The following is a 15665-nucleotide window of genomic DNA, read 5'->3' as shown; positions in this document are numbered from 1 at the left end:
GTTATTGTTGTTTTGTATTTATAACTAACATATCTATAATACTTCTTTGTTAATGTCTTCTTTACCACTTACTCACTTTCTGAATACTTATACCTCTAAATAATTTTTGCCAGATACTTAACAGTGTAGTTCAAATTTTTTGAAGGACTTAGTTCCTTTATTTTCATTGCAGTGATTTTTAAAATTTATTTCTGCCAATGTACTATGAATGTTCTTCCTGTTTTTCATGTTCCTTTTAACTTTGTTTTAGCTGAATATTTTCCTTCTTTTTTCTCACACTGCCATTTCCTGTATACTGGTTGGGTGGTGAGAGCTCTGTGCTCCTTCCTGTAGTGGTTATGTTGAGTGTTTTACCTTGAGTTCTTAGTGGAGTCTAAAGTCAGTCAACATTTTTTCTTTCCTCTTGAATGAACTAAGGACTATGTAATAGTTTCATTTAATCACTGCTGCCATCTGGATTATGTGGATTTCAAAGTTCCATTATTTGGGTTCATACCCCTTCCACAAAGCACACATTGCTGTTATGTACAGTGTTATGTAACTTTACCTCTTTGTTTTCAGTGTCTTTATTTCCCATGATGACTTCTTGCATCTCAAACTGTTCTTCTGCCTAGGAGTTTGTCTTTATCACTATTGTAATGGTTGAGGTACCAGTGACAAATTGCTGCAGGTTTTATGCATGTGACAGTGTAGTTATCTAGCTCTACTATCTCATTCTAGAGAATACCTCAGTAGAGAACAGCTCTCCAGCTTGGCAGCTGTGGGCTCTTTGCCCATGGAGACCTCATCTTCAGTCCTGGCTTCCTGGCAGCTGGCAGACAGCATGGCTGAGGTGCATTCCTGTGGGCTTAGGGCTGATCGCGGTGCTCTTGCTGCATTTCTTCTGTGAAGCTCTGCAGTTTTGCAACAAGGTGTCTAACCATGGGTGCTTACGTGTTCTGCCTAGGATTCACTAGGACTCCGAGACTTGTCTGACAGATTCTCTGTGTGATCGCAACTATTCCTTCTCAGCCTACTGTTCCCTTTTTCTACTTCTCTTGAGCATCTGTGCCACACTTGCATTGGGCTCTCTGTCTCCTGGCATCTATTTCATTATTTCTTGGTTGCCTCTGTGAGCTGCATGCTGGCCTATTTATGAAGCTATCTCCTAAGTCACTGATTCTCTGTTTCTAACAATGTTTAACCCAGCCAGTGAAGTCTTATTTATGTTTGTAATTTTTAAATAGTTCTTGGCTAGGTGTGGTGGCACATGCCTGTAATTCCAGCACTTGGGAGGCTGAGGCAGGAGGATCACTGCAAGTTCAAGACCAGCCTGGGCTACAAAGTGAGTTCAAGGCAAGCCTGAACTGTATAGTGAAACCCTGTCTCAAAAAGACAAAAAGAAAAAAAAGTTTTTATGTTTATCAGGTTAATAACCCTTAGTTATTGCAGGCTGATCAGGCCTGCAATCTCCCAAATGAGTGGGTGGCAAAGGCTTAAATAAATGAGACCATTGAAATGATTGTAGGGCTCCAGGAGGGTCTAACTCTCTTACAGAATTTGAGATTCTCTGGGTTACAATGAAGATTTCTCTGAGCAGCCTCTATTTATTTGGTTTTCAAACAAAGGAGAGGTATACTGAAGAAAACGCGGGAATCTCGCAGGACATTGGGAAATATTTTCCCAAGTAGTACATTATGTCAATCAGGAGAACTACCTTATCTTTAGGCTGGCATTTATTGCAGGAGTGTACAGCTTGTAGCTGCAGTCTCCTTTTAGTTGATTGGGGTTGGAGCCAAAGATCCTCAGCTGCGGCCTTATCTTGTCCTTTGAGGCATCACAGCTTCACAGGCCAGTACAGGCCTCAGGTGACCAGTGACTCAGAGGTTCACTTACTATGAGTCTGCTGCCCATCTCCAGACAAGGTGCCTAAGCGTCAGACTACTCACAAGTAACCATGGAAAGCCACCTGGTTAACATTAAATCCCGCCCAGAGCCACTTTGTAGTGGTCTCCATCAATGTTTTTCCTCAAACTTCCTGACATAGTAATGTATACCTCCAACTTCTTGTAGGCTTAAGGGTTTTCTCCAAACATATTGTTCATAGTGTTTAATGTTTTATGTGTTCACAGTGTTTGTTATTTTGTTGTTTTTACTGGTTCTCTCTAATGGTGTCTTCATTCTCTATGCAGTTTTGACTATAAATTGCTTATTTTCTTTGGGTTTTTCCCCTAGGATTCGCACTAAGGTCAGAAAGGCAGGACCAGTTAAGACAAGGTTCAAGTCTGTTCTCAATTCATCATTTGGTCATGTTTTGCTTTATAATCAGAGGGGATGTGATTTTTGAGCACTAAGTCATGTGTAGCCAACTCGCAGTTACTGCTCAGGGAGATCTTATCTCCTCCCTCCCACCCAGGGCCAAGTCAAGGATGGGAGGTCTCTGCGTTATCTCTAGCCTTTGTGCAGTCAAGCTTATTCCTCACTCGGTGACCCTGGAGGCATCGCGATTTGAAGTCACAGATTCCTGGCCTGACACTGGAGTTCGGGGTAGATGGATGAGCACCTTACCCTCAATTCTGGAATGAGTTACTGTATAACACTGCAACTGGGTAAGATTGGAAATAAGTTAGAGGTAATATTTATATTTGTTATATAAGGAACTATTGGTACTGAATTGAGAAATGATAACTTATATACCATGAACTCTATAGCAAGTTACATAATATAATGAAAAGCAACTAACTTACTAGGTTTTGAAAAAAAACCCCAAAACTACTAGAATATTAAATAATTTAATAGGAGCAGAGATTACTAGGAATTGAGGAGTACATTTCAAGGCTTTGTTTTGTTTTTAAATGAATCCAGAAAGTGAATGAGTCGCCTTCCTCCAACAAAATCCTTTCACCTGCCCAGGGGAACTAACAGGTTCCCAGCACAGTGGGGTGGGGACACAGGAATTTCCTGTCGCTGAACCTGGAGTCCTTCTTTCCTGACTTGGCACAGGGCTGCCTTGGCTTTGGCAACTTGAGATGTGAGCGATTCCGAGTCCTCCGCTAGGGCCCCGATCCTGCTGGAAATCTCCGCCATCCTCTGTTGCTGTCGTTGGAAACGTCTTGATTGGGCTTCTTTGAGCTCCTTTAGGAGAAAGGCTATCTGGCCTCGAAGTTTGGCTCTGTCCCTGGCCACCTGCTCGTAGGCCGCCTCCCAACTCTGTGCTTCCTTGGCCTCCTCCTCCAGGCGGACCTCCTTGAGAGCTGACTGTAAGGCCTGGTGCTCTTTCTGAAGTTGGCTGACTTTGTGCAGGAGTTGGCATTTTTCCTGAATGAGTCCTGCCAGCTTGAGAGCCAGCTGCTTTTCTCTCCTCACCACAAGCCGGCTTCGAAGGAAGCAAAAAATCCTGCACAGAAGCAAGAGAAAGGAGAAAAGACCCACAATGGCGGGAGCCCCCATGGCCAAGGCTGCTTGGGCAGTTGCCTCCGCCACAGAGTACTGGTTTAGAATCCTCGATGTTTGGTTGAGATCCTGGCAACAGGAGCAGACCACTGCTGAGCCAGCTGCAGGGGTGGAGTGGAGAACACACTCTGGTGGGCATTGAGGGGTCAACTCTCCCCTGCCAGGAGGTCCTCAGGAGTCCCTCATTATGCTTTCTGACCTGGGCCAGCACTGGGGCACGCACCTTCCCCTCGAGCCTTCATGGACCCTCTCCATGCCACCCCTCCCCTCCCTTTGGTTCTGGCTAGGGTGAGGGAGGGGGCAGAATCACTCTTCACTCTGTAGAAGCAGAGTGTCAAAAAATAAATCTTTCAGAGACTAACATACCATGCACTACTGCAGACCAACTATCTCACTATAAGTCAATGAACTCACCATAACAAAAAAGAAAAGTTGTTTCTTCTCCCAGAATTAATGTTTTCATCTGAAAGCTGTAAATACCTATGGCTCTTATCAGAGACCCTTTCCACTACACCAGTTATCAGGGACCTCTGCAGTGAGTCCCCGGTCTCCTGCCCGGAGTTACAGCACATGGTGAGAGAAAAAGGACAAAGAGACTGAATGCAAAGTAGTGGTACAGCAGGGATCTGGGATGACCAGTTGCTCGCAGGGGACAAAAGGCCACCAGACAGCCAGAACCGTGTATTATTCACTACACCTGAGTCAGAGACATGGGGGAAGGGCAGTAGGGGTTTCTGGGGACATACTGGTGACTCTGGTGGGCTGGTAAGAGCAAAGCATCTTGCAAGGACATGGATGAGACAGAGGGGCCATAAGGAAATGGTAGTTTCCCCAGGTGCCTTATCATCCTCAGCAGGTCTTACCCCTACCCGTGGGCCCGCAGCAGTCACTAGCCATAGGGCTCCAGCTGTGACCAGAAGACAGCGGGAAATTTCCACCTTCCAGTTTGGTTCAAAGGGCAGGACAAGGATGGCCTTGGCCATCCCCTAGACTCAGTTTACCATTTGTGGTCCCTGCAGGCTCTGCCTGTCCACAGATCTGATTTTGCTTATACCTTTGAGAATGATTTGTGCCAATACCTGCTAGGGCAAATTGCCAACCCCTGCTTTAAGTCACAGTTACTTCGAGAAATTTGATGAAATGTGCTTCAACTACCTGCCATTAGAAACTTTCTGTAGAGAGCTACAGATGAATGTATCACTGAAAGTATACTCATTTGGATAACTGAAAAATAAAACAAGTAAATGCCATACACATGAAGGAGAACAGAAGAAAGGAGTTCTTTTATCAACTGCGCTCACCCCACACTCCGTCTCCAGACATTGCCAGGTGTGGGGAACGAGCATCCAGGTCAGGGCCGCTGGGGAGTGGCTGAGCTGGAGATGGACCACACATTCGGGGCTAGGGCAAGGCCAGCCCTGAGCGCGCCAGAGGCGAGCCATGCGAACAAGTTGTTGGGACTAGAGCAAGGCCAGCCCAGCGGGTGTGGGGCCGTGGTGTTCCTCCCTGTTAACTACAGCACAGACAGCTCTGAGAATGGTTCACTTCCAGTGTCCTCAGCAAAACACTGAGGCCTCGCACTTTCAGCGCTGTTGCATGCTTTCCCCCTGTTTTACTGTGTATGAATAAAACTGCAGGCCATGCTGAGTTATCGCTGCCTCTCCATCAGAGAGGTCAGGACCCACCTGGTCCCAGCTTTCCTTTATCATGTGTCTAGTTCCTTCTTAATCTCCTGCCATCCCCTCACAGGACCCCGCCGGCTGTGTGGATCAAGGCAAGGACCCACCATTTTAACTGCTTTTGTTTCTCATACCTGGGGGCCGGGAGGAGAAGCACTGCAGAGGTGAGCATGAACGGGAACTTCGCATCGATGACCCCACTTCCACTGCGGTCCTCCTGCGCACTCCTGTTGGGGGGCCCTGAGTCCCCGATGTCCTGCTTGGCCCTCCACCTAGCAGACGTCTGTCTGCGGCCAGGAGAAGAGAACAGTAGGGGGCGAATGAGCTTGGGCAGGGAGCTGAGGCCTGCGGCTTTTGACCCGGTGTTTACCTCCTCTGGAGGACTCCGGAGCGCCAGTTCTGGGCTGTGGGTCAGTTGTGAATCAGACACCAGTTGGAAAGTTGGGCAAGGAAACAGCAGTTTGAAGTGAACTCCGTCTGGATTATGAATGCTCCATTGTAAGTCACACACAAAACCTGGCAAGTACATGACTTTGCTCGTGGTGACAACCAAGGAAGCATCTAATTGCACTCGGCATTGCGATCAGCGAGGACGTCCCTGCTGAGTAGCTCCTAGGAGGGATGTGCCAGGTATGTATTATCCAGGCATGTATTATCTTCAAAGTCTCCGCCTTCAAAATTAACATAGTTCTGAAATAACAGGATTACTTGTTGTGGGGGCCAGTGCCGGGACAGGTCCAGAATACATGGGCCCAGAGCACGAGTGCTTGGCGCGCTGGATACTTTAAGCCAAAGATGAGAGGAAGCACAGGGAGGCCAGGTGCTGCCCCCTCGATGCAGGTCTCAGAGTCCCACAGTGCAGGACCGGGGACAGGGCCACCCTTGTCTCTGACCGTGGATGGTGTTGAGAGGCCCGGGTGCTGTTTCCTGAGCTCCCGCCTCTCCACTCAGCCCTCTTTGTCCCATCCTGTTTTCTCGTGGTTGTGCATTCTCCACCCAGCCTGGTACAACAAAGACAGGTTTAAACACTGCTTCAGCCTTCATTTCCTTAGGAAGGCGCCCATGTGAGAAATGTATACTAAATAAATCTATACCTTATTCCCTTGCTGATCTTTCATAGGTCTCATTTGTCAGGGCCCCAGCCATGGAGCTTCAGGTGGGTAGAAATCGAAGACCTTTTTCTCCTTTGCAATTATGAACAAGTAAATAGAATTCTTTTGTTTGTTCTTTTGAGACACTGTGGTGCAGGCTGACCTTGAACTTGAGGGATCCTCCTATCTCTGTCCTATCTCTGCCTCCCGAGTATAGAGATTATGGGGGTGTGCCACCACACCTGGCTTAGAATTCCGTTTTCCAGCCAGTATTTAGAGGGAGCTGATATATATCAAGCGTGGATCTAGCATTGGAAATTCAGTGGTGAGCAAGATAATTTTCCTCTTATCCAGCAAACTGTCATCAGGAGGAAACGTAAGGAAAGGAGAGACGAAGTTACAGAGAGAGAGGAAGTCGGAATTCCACAGAACAGAGTTCCAAATTAAAAAACCAAACAGAAGGACAGGGTAGAACGGAATCTCACGGTTAGGGCGTAACACACTGTGATGGCCACTTCGCTGTGGGTGGTGGGTGATGTGGCCCCAGCCGGGTTCCTAAGTTCTTGTGTGTGACGAACAAAGAACTGGACTTCACACAGTGATAAGGAAACAGCCACGGAGTTTAACCAGGCAGTGGTGCACTCAGCAGGCACACGCCCGGAGAGAGGAAAGTGGCACAGGCTCCAAAGGCATTGGGTCTAGGGATATAAAAGTTGCACAGGGTCTAGGGCACCTCGCACTGGATCTTCTAGTGCATGATTGACAGGACTGACCGTGTGCTGTGTTGTTCCCCATAATTTACCGCTACGATTGGGTGCGTGAGATGCAGTCCGTGAGATGCAGTCCGTATGCATAGCCTTGGGTGAGCTCCAGGTGAAGAAGTTACTGTAGGTCACGCTGGCAGGTCTGGAATGCTTGTCGCCTGGTTTGGGATTTCAAAATTTTCCAGGCCAAATGTTTCTGTTTTTCTTACCTTTGCCTGGGGGTAGTAGGCCTTAGGATGGGGCGTGAGGGTGGCCCTGGGGTGCAGCTGTACTGACTCTTACTAGCCGCCTCAGTCTGCTGTCAGTATGAAGTAGCACCTTTCCCACATGATCATCATTCTCCCAAAGGCACCAGCCCAGCTCTGGACACCAGCGTAGCAACATTTGGGATAAAGGCATCTGGTTTACATGCAACAGTCCAGGTTTCATTTCTTTTGGAGATGAGTCCTCCTTTTGATTTTATCTCAGGGTCCACCCACAGCCACGTGTGTCCTGAGTCTGCTAGGGGAAGTGCTCAGCCATCGTGGAAGTAGGATGGTGCATCAGCTCTTACATCTAAAGCCCTGAGGGACACATGCGTGGCATCCAGGGGCCACCCCACCCCAGCAGGCAGGTGGGAGCTTGCTGTGAACTAGGAGGTCCACAAAAGCATTGTTTCCTGCGGCTACACCCTGGGTAAGCCAGACACCAGCCATGGAAATCTATATGAATCTTCATATTTGACCAGTTTGTTTTTTTTGAGGGGGGGTTCCACTGTGCAGTTCAGGCTGACCTTGAACTCACTTTGTAGGCCAGGTACATTCACAGGGATCCTCCTGCCTCAGCCAAATGCTGGGATTATGAGTATGCCATGCCCAGGAGCCAGCTCTCTATATAAAGCACTTTCATGCCATTTCTTAAGTCCTCAGAATCCTGAGACCTGGGTTTGCTCATGGGGAGACCGAGGCAGGAAGATGGCAAGTTCAAAGCCAGCCTGGGCAGCTTAGTAAGATGCCTGCCAAAGTAAAACTAAAAGGTCTGCGGCTGTATCTCATGGTGGAGTTCCCCCGGGCTCAATCCTCAGTACCACAAAAGCAAAACACAATGACCTGTTGGAAACTAACACTTACTACAGCTATTGCAACGACTGCTTCTGAAGCACCTCCGGAGGTGCCGGGCTCAGAGCCGCCACTGAGCGCCGGGGCTCTTCTGACACCTTTGCACACATGACTTTCTTTCCCTGCCTGACACTCCTGTGAGCACAGGGTACAAGTGGCTGTTACACATGAAGGCACTGAGGCACAAGGGGCTTCGTTAATTTGCCAAAGACTCACAGCCTCATAGCATGGGGGGAGGGAGTGAGGGTAGGGGGGAATCTGGTCCGGTCCCCAGGTGCGGTGCCTGACGTGATAACTTTAACCACTGCCTGGTGTGGCCTTTCCAGACGCGAGAATTCTTCCACTTTATAGATCAAGATCAAGGTCACTACTATAAGAACAATGCTGGTATTTCATTTCATTTCATTTCATTTATTTTGTCTTTTTGAGACAGGGTCTCACTATGCAGTTCAGGCTGGCCTTGAACTCACTTTGTAGCCCAGGCTGGTCTGGAACTCACAGTGATCCTCCTGCCTCAGCCTCCCGATTGCTGGGATTACAGGCGTGCACCACCAGTCATTTGGCCATGAGTTGCCCAGTGCCTTGAACGGAGGGGACACTGACCCCCGCAGTTCTGATGCTCCCGTGAGACCCTGGCCCCTGTGCTCTGCCATGGCCCTGCCTGACCCTGTGGAAGCAGCCTCTCACGCTGACCTTGGCGTGAGATTTGCAGTAGAGCTGCAGCCGACAGCGAGGCTGGGAAGCGGCCAGGAAGGACCTCTGGTGTTAGAAGCCACCGAGACACAGGGCTCGTTTGTCCCAGAGCCCGGCAGCCTACGCGGACAGCTACGTCCGCATTCGCAGTTCCGCTGTTTGTCTTCACGGCGGCTCTATGAGGCGGGGCTGTGCAGATCCCGGGAGAAATTCTGAGGGATTTAGTAGTGTGCTCAGGGGTGTGAGGGCTGCCACACGGTCCCTGCTGTCCGCCACCTCAAGTGCCATGTCCCCTTGGTCTGCACAGTGACCAAGGTGGGAATGCACAAAGCTGCCCATGCAGAAGTGCGAGGGGACGGCGCGCCAAGAACCAGTGGGTCACGGTGGATAACAGTGTCTGTAGAGACGTCAGTGAAAGAATTCTCCACTTGCCTTCCGGCATCTGTCATTCCTCATGCTTTATACAAGGAGGACAGTCACAAAAATGGTTAGATGGAAAATGTTCGATCCAGTCTGGCATTCCAGAGATTCTAATACCAAAAATGAATTTCACAAAATTATATTAGCAAATGGGGAGAGCTGGTCTCGTGCGTGCTTGAGGTACGTATCGGCCGTGATACACAGTTCTGCTCTAACATGCAAGTGCACCAGGTGGACAGCACCCTCTGGCACCAACCAGTTTTGAGTCTCGGGAGAGAGCCTTGCAAACTCTGGGCGTCTCTGAGCTGTCCTGCCCAGGCCTCCTGAGCAGACAGACGGGACCCTGGCCACTAGCCCAGCCCCTGTCCTCGCTTATCTTCCCTTTGTCCTTCACTGACTGCCCACCCCATGCCCAGGTGAACTGTGGGCACCTGGGTGTCAGATACCTCGTTTCTGCAATGGTGGCCGTTCTACCAGTAAGTGGCTTCATGGCCTATCGTGGACATGAGACAGGAAGCCAGGAAAACACAAGACAGGAGGCAGGAAGACTGAGGCTTCCAGTGCCAGCCCTGCTTCCAACATGAACCTGTCCCCTACGGCACAATCACAGCTTTCATCATCAAATCCAGGTGGCACAATAGACTCTGGGGCTGCTGCGGGCCATTGCCCTCCCTGGGCAGGAAGAGTAAGGCTGGGTCACTTGACGCCTCTTCCCTGTCTGTCCCAGGCGGCTCACGGCTGGGGAGGTTCACTCCTAACACAAAGCATCACTCAGCTAGTTTACCTAGGGAGCAGCAGAGCTGTGGGAATGCAGCCCAAGGGCGCCTTGCAGGTAAGCCTGTTGGGTTAGGAGAGCTAGACCTGAGGCCAGCCCCGACCCACAGGAAGTCATCTGGGCCTCAGGGAGAGTTCCAGGCTCTGAATGGGAGTCACAGGGAACTGTGGGTATAGCTCAGAGATGGAGACAGGGAGGGAGAGAGAGATTCTTGATCTTCAGGATATTTTTGTGTCTGGAGGTGATGCTTCAAACTGTATTTTAGGTCCACTGCACTTCCCATACTCCCCTCCAAGATGCCTATTTTTATGATTTCTCCTTTTCCTCAAACCTTTTCTCCAGTTATTTTCAGTTGATACCTCGCTTCTTTTTTAACTGAAAATAGAAGTAATAGGGAGTAAATCAGACACACACAGAACCACAGAGTCCTCCTTCCCATACCCTTGGCTTCTCCCCCATTACCGGGACCAACTTGCTGCTTGCGCTTTAGATCTCGTCACCACCCAGCTATGGGAGGACATTGCTGCAGTGCTGCCAGCCCTCCTCCTTTCTGGTCAGTCATTTCCCCAGCACGGATCCATCAGCATTACCAATTTTTAAAAATGTCTGTCTTTATCCCACCCTGAACCCAGGCTACTGGCCCATTTATCTGCTCCCTTTTATGGCAGAAATCTCAAAGGAGTTTTCTGTGCTTTCATCTCTAGTTCCTTCGAATCAGGTTTACTATCACTTGTAAACCCAAGTTCTCCTGAATATCATAAGCACGTCAACTCAAACACTTTTTCCATTGTGTCCTGGTAGTTACTATTTGTCTTAGTTATTTTTCTCTTGTTGCTAGGACAAAATACCCAACACCCAGAAATTAAGGAAGAAAAAGTTTATTTAGCTCACAGTTTGTGGAGGTTTCATTGCATAATTTGCTGGCTCCAAGGCAGAGTGGCACATGGCAGAAGGACAAGAGTTCATGACAGAGGAAGACGGCAAAAGCAAGAAGGGGCTTTAACAGCATTCTGCCACTTTTATCTTATGCAGACTGCTGGGATTAGGGCAGTGCCACACCAATCAGTGGGCTGATTTACTCCTCATGTACCCTCAACTCCAGCATCACTGCTGTAGATTCAGCCCCCTCTGAAAAAGCCCTGTGACTGCACAAAGCTTTGGGGGGACATCTAGACACAAGCCGTAACCCTATTCAAGATTATTAAACGGAGAGAGAAGTGCTGCAGTAAGAGAAACCCCAACAAGGAGTGTAATCATTATGTACTCTACTAATAAAATTTTTTTAAAAAAAGAAACCCATTACCGAAACAGCAGCCTCTTGAGCATCTTTCAGATGTGGCTGAACAGAACAAGAAAATGCTCAGGTCCAAACCTTTACAAGGAAGTTATTTTGACTGCAATAATCCACATAGTTTTTTTCATTGATTTACTATCTTAATATGGGAATTTAGAAATATTTATTTTCTTTCAATTTTTATTTTTTATTAGTACAAATTGACAGTACACAGGTGTCACATTCCTCGTGGGGAGCTGGTACATGTACATAACACATCTTAATTCTCTTTTCATCCCTCCTCAGCCCTTCCTTCCGCCTTCCTGCATCTCTTGATCTGTTTCTCATTTGGAAAACATCTATCTTCCTACCTCCTATTACCTCTTTTATCTTGCTCTTCATTTGTAATTTTGATTTCTCACTTAAGAGAAAGCATGAGGGCTGGAGGTGTAGCTCAGTGGCACAGGCACCTGCCTAGCACGCACAAGGTCCTGAGTTCAATCCTGGGTACCAAAAAAACCCATGAGATATTTAAGCTGTGTCTGATTTCTTTCACTGTGGTCTCAAGGTGCATCCATTTTCCTACAGATGACTCAAATTTATCTTCTTGATGGCAGGAGTAGTACTCCATGATATATAAATATCACCTTTCCTTTATGATAGATATCAAGGTTGCTTCCAAGATTTCGCGATCATGAATTGTGCCACTATACACACGGGTGTGAGTGTATCACAGTAATACAGTGTCTTTAATTGTCAGGACGATTCCTAAGGAGAATAGCTGGCTTGGGTAGAATTTCTAGTTTTAGTTTTTTGACAAACCTCCGTGCAGATTTTCATGTGGTTATATTAGTTTATGTTCTCACCAACAATGTAGAAGGGTTCCTCCCCACCCCACACCTCAGCCTGTAGCGTTCTTTTTGGGCTGTGTTGGTTTTTGATTTTTAGTTTTTTGAGACAAGGGCTTGCTTTGCAGTGGATGCTGGCCTTGGACTCACTAGGTAGCCCACTGACAATATAGAATGTTTTCTTTCCTGCAGCCTCACCAGCACTTGTTATTTGATTTCTTGATGATGGCCATTCTTTCTAGACTAAGATGGAATCTCACTGTTGTTTTAATTTGCATTTCTTTAATGGCTACCGATGCTGGACATTTTTCATGTACTTAGTGGGCAGTGGTACTTTTTTTTCAGAGAAGTATCTTCATTTCAGTTGTCCCATTTTTGATTGGGTCTTTTATATCAGGAGGCCATTTTTTTTTTATTTCTTTATAGTGTATAAGTCCTTTGTCCATGGAATAGCTGGCAGTACCTGAAGTGTAGACAGATTATGATTCAAGACAAATTAAAACATATCTTTGCAACCCAAGAATGTGCTGTTACCATATTTTGGTGTCTTCTTAGCACTCAGTGCTTGGCATTTATTAACAGGAAAAATACCAATTATAACAAAAGGAATATTTATTGATTTAAGTTATTTGGGGATGGACACATTAATTTTTAAAATTTCATTATTCCATATTACCTTTATTGTATGTCTAACAGTTTTTAATCTATAAGCACACACAACTGCATACGTTACTATAATCTCTCTTGTGTGAGATGAACTTGACGGTTTATGTTTGCACGCATGAGCGTGCTGACTTGCGGCCGTGCCAGGTCAGTAGGGTAAAGGGTCCCTGCCTTTCTGAGAGATGGGAAAAGGAGTGTCCAGGATAAGCGTCAGGCCTTGGGCAGACTCTGAAGGCTGCCTCCGCCTGGCGCTCACCGCTGACACCCGCCAGGACAGGACGGGACCCTGCAGATCCCGATGGCGTGACCTGCTCTGCTCAGACTGGGGTGTCACCTCGCCTCCTGCACAGGCCCCGAACTGCAGATGAGGCTTCACAGCCGACACAGCTTCCTGAGCGGGTCCAGCTCGCAGCTGGCCGCGGAGCAGCTTAAGTCTGCAGGACCCGGTCCTGTGCACCCAGCCGGCTGTACATTCTCCTTGCTGCTGAAGCGTGAGCCGTGCTGAGGACCTGGGATTTGGGCTGGGAGCCGAGGGCGGGCTTCAACCCACAGCCGGGGAAGCCAGGAGCCCGCAGCCCTGTGGCTCCCGGCGAAAGAGTCCTGCACCGTGGAGCAGCTCTGGAGGGCTCCCCCAGCTGTGCTGGGTCAGAACACCTGGCTGCCCCTCACCCCAGCTGTGCAGAGAGCCCTCCCTGAGGACCCGAGGGAAGCGGGAGCTGTTCCCAAACTGGCCACCTGGGGGAGCTGGTGACGCAGTCTAGAAAGCCAAGTCTTCCTGAGGTTAAGCTCTTACTCAGCCACTTACCTTTGAACATTCTTTTTTTTTTTTAGAGGTAAAAGAACGAAAACATATTAACAGACAACCATTTACAAAGTAGGACAAGAATAGTAGCAATACGGAATTACAGACAAGGTGACGAATTAACAATGGTTGTTGTATTACATTCGGTAACTTCAAAGTGGTTACTCAGGAAAATATAGACATGCAAGACTGATCAAAATAATTAATCATTAACTGTTCCTTTCAAAAACGTGATAGAAGTCAGTAGTACAACTATGTTAGCTATCCTGTATATACATAACTTTCCCCTTCTTTCTTTTCTCTTTTCCCTCATCCCAGTTGCTCTTTACTTACGAGCAGTTTCCTTTTGTTTCACATTCCCTGACCTGAAATGATACAAAGCCACTGTAATAAAATCAACATGGTACTGGCTAAAAAACAGACCTGAGGATCAGTGGAACAGACTGGAAGAAACAGCCACAACCCAAAACACACTCAGCCACCTAATCTTTGACAAAGGGGCCAGACAAGCTCACTGGAAGAACAATAGCCTCTTTAATAAATGGTGCTGGAAAAATTGGCTTGCCACTTGCTGAATACTGAAAATAGACCGAAGTCTATCACCATGCACCAAACTCAAGTCAAAATGGTTCACAGATCTCAATATTAAAACAGAAACACTAAATCTATTGGAAGAGAAGGTAGGTAAAAATCTTGAAGACATAGGGGTAGGCAGAGAGTTCATGAACAAAAACCAAATTGCATGTGAAATACTTGAAAGAATCAACAACTGGGACCTCATCATAGTAAAAAGTTTTTGCACATCTAAAGAAATCATCAGCCAAGTAAAAAGAACACCCACAAATTGGGGGAAAAAATTTAGCCTGCTGTCCCTCAGACAAAGGTCTTCCATCTAGAACATATAAAGAATTAAAAAACATCAACCTCCCCAAATTCAAAGACCTTTGAACAATCTAAGCTTTTGCCTTTAAAAGGTTGCCTACTTTTTGCTTTTGTTTTGTTTTGTTTTGTTTTGTTTTACAGGCTTTGTGTATCTTCATTGTGGGCCAGGAGCGCAAGGGTACAGAAACAGAAGAAACCCACCCTACCGGAGAAACTACCTTCATCTGCTCGTTAAGCAGGCAAATGCTGTCCCAAAGGGTGCTTGTTAGAGGTGTGAAACGTCAGGCAAGGGACAGCGCTTTGCGAGGTGAAATGAACGCGAGAGTTCCCCAGAATGAGCCGGCACGGTTGGCGCACACCGCCTCTCCCAGGCCTCCAGAGGGCGAGGCAGTAGGATTGCAAGGTTCTGCCCAGCCCGAGCAATTAACAAGACTCTTAGAAAAAGGACTGCGCACGTAGCTCTGTCGAATGCCTTGGGTTTAGTCCCTAGTGCCTGTCTGTCTGTCTCTCTCACACACAGCTTTACCACTATAGATCTCCTAGATGTATAAAGTAACAAATTCTGTTTAAATAACTGAAGAAGCAGAGGTGGAAAGGAACTAGCAAACCAGGTGTTAAAAACTTGTTGACTTTCTCGTAGGTGGAAAAATGTAATTACACAGTGGTCTTATGTTTTTGTAATCAACAAAACCAAAAGAAATACACGGTTGTGGGGAGGCCAGTATGTAAAATTTTAGTGTTCAAACCAACACACCTAGTCACAAGTGCTTCAGGTAGGAATGGGGAAAACGTGTGTGTGGAAATCGTTACCTTGCCCGGGAGGGAAACCACATTTTAAGGTGGATAATGATATATCCAACTAATGTTTCCCTCCTGGCTTAATTTTTCTTTGGGAAAGTTACAGAAAAATCCGAAAGTTTCTGGGTGTAGATACCACACAGTTGTAAGAATAACTTCTCTTTAGAGACGCTGGCAAAGGAGACCAGTCCACACGGGAAGGGGTAAACCGATGCGATGACTCTCATTAAAAAACAAACTCAAGCGATATGTGGTTGCAGAAATATTTCCTTCACATACTTTTATTTGGTGACTAGATTTCTCAAAAGCGAGCTTAGAGTCGCTAGTAAAGAAGCGGCGTCCATAAGCGGACGTGTTTCACACCCGTCTCCGCGGATCGTGCTCCACCCCTCGCCTGCGGCGGGAAGGGGCGGCGCGCTCCTTCCTGCGAGGTCGCGGGGCTCCTCCA

This window comes from Chinchilla lanigera, unplaced genomic scaffold (assembly GCF_000276665.1).
Source record: "Chinchilla lanigera isolate Chin_1 unplaced genomic scaffold, ChiLan1.0 scaffold00073, whole genome shotgun sequence".
NCBI classification, from domain to species: Eukaryota; Metazoa; Chordata; class Mammalia; order Rodentia; family Chinchillidae; genus Chinchilla; species Chinchilla lanigera.
Note: the sequence above shows the minus strand (reverse complement) of the source record.